Source organism: Cebus imitator, unplaced genomic scaffold, assembly GCF_001604975.1.
Source record: "Cebus imitator isolate Cc_AM_T3 unplaced genomic scaffold, Cebus_imitator-1.0 Scaffold638, whole genome shotgun sequence".
Lineage (NCBI taxonomy): Eukaryota > Metazoa > Chordata > Mammalia > Primates > Cebidae > Cebus > Cebus imitator.
The window spans coordinates 470,477-472,078 of record NW_016107953.1 but is presented as its reverse complement, the minus strand read 5'-3'; positions in this window follow the sequence as shown (position 1 = coordinate 472,078).

Below are 1,602 nucleotides of genomic sequence, written 5' to 3'. Positions count from 1 at the left end.
CATGGCAATAAATATTCCAGCATCCTTAAGTAAAGGGAACTAGACAGAGATTCTGTGTCACCCTGGCTATACCAGCAGAAACCTGTTCGGGGCAGGCTTTCTGGGTGTGACTGATTCCCAGCCTGTGGCAGGGTGTGGTCCCTAGGTCCCTGCTCAGCCTAGCACAGGCAGGCAGTTGCGACTGCATGTCAGATGTGGAGTATTAGTGATACCACATGTTTAATTCAGCTTTGTCCAAAGGAAAGTGTAAAATCCAGTACAGTCTAGTTTCCTGGTTCAGCTTTAGAAAAGGAAAACGTGAACAAATTTAGAAAGGGCAGGAATTCCCATCCGTGAATCCTGAAACACAAGTGCTTTCCCCTCCTCATGCCCAAGAGGTCTGTGCCACAGAACAAGTTAGCAGGCACTTAAAGCCTTTTCCTTAATTGGCAAAGGAAAAGAGGCCCACGTGAAAAAGAAAAAACATTTTAGAAGTGGATAGATTGTAAAAATAAAGGGAAGAAAGGAGGCAGCTTGGTCAAGTGGTGAGAGGCCTAGGCTGGAAGCTCCATGGATGGAGCTTCATTCATCCGGCCTGGGTGTCCGTTTACTCAGCTTTATAACAAAGGCGGCTGCAAGCTCAGGTGCCTTTGAGTTCTAGGAGGCTGTGGATTTATTCAGCTACGGTTGGGGGACTGAGACCTGGACTTAGGTTGAAAGTGCCCAACCTAAAAATGTAGGCTTCTATGTTGCAAAGAACCCCAGAGTCAGTAGTTAGGTTTGGTTTGGTTTTGGAAGCGATAAACCTGCCAAGAGTCAACAGGTCACTTGATCATGCTGCAATGATTCGTTTTAAGGATGGAAAGGTGATAGTAGGACTCTCGAGAGGCAGTTCAGTCCTGGGCAAAGGCATTAGTACAATTAGCATTAAGGGCAGAATCTGCCTTGAAATCAGTTAAGCAGCTTGGTATTCATAAATACTGGGATTGGATGGTCTGTCCAGAAATCATTGTGGGCGAGGATACCTGTCTCAGCTGTTTGGCCAATATGCATAACCTACTCGGTTCCCCACCTGACACTAACCAGAGTCAGCACAGGCCCTGAGGAGCCTGGAGTCTGCTGCTATGCAGCATGGGAGTCATTTAAAATGGAGCACTACAGTTTTAGCGGGGAGGGGGATAAGAAGACGCAGAGCAAATGAGCTCCCGAGTCCCTGCAGGTGAATAAGCACGCAGATCTGCGTCTGATAGAACTTCTGTGGATTTTCAAAGAGCCGTTGACAAGGCTCTGCCATAAAGTCTATAAAAATTGTTATTATGGGATTGGAAGAAACACGTAATGAAGAAAACGGAAACCCAAAGGTAGGAAGGTCAAGGTCATTTCTTAGGTGGAGAGGTTGTTAAAGATGTCCTTGGAGATGAGTGCTGGCCCAGCATTCCTAAGGCAGGTGGACAGACAGTGGTTTTCAGGAGAGAAAACTGCCCGACCTTTGGGAATAAGCTGCAGAATTTTCTTACTAAGCTTGATGAGCGGAGAGGCAAGAGGCGAGCTACTTTGTGAGCCAAAGTTTATGTGACGTGGTGGGGGAAATGGTCCGAACTGTTCTGAGAAGGTGAACTGTTA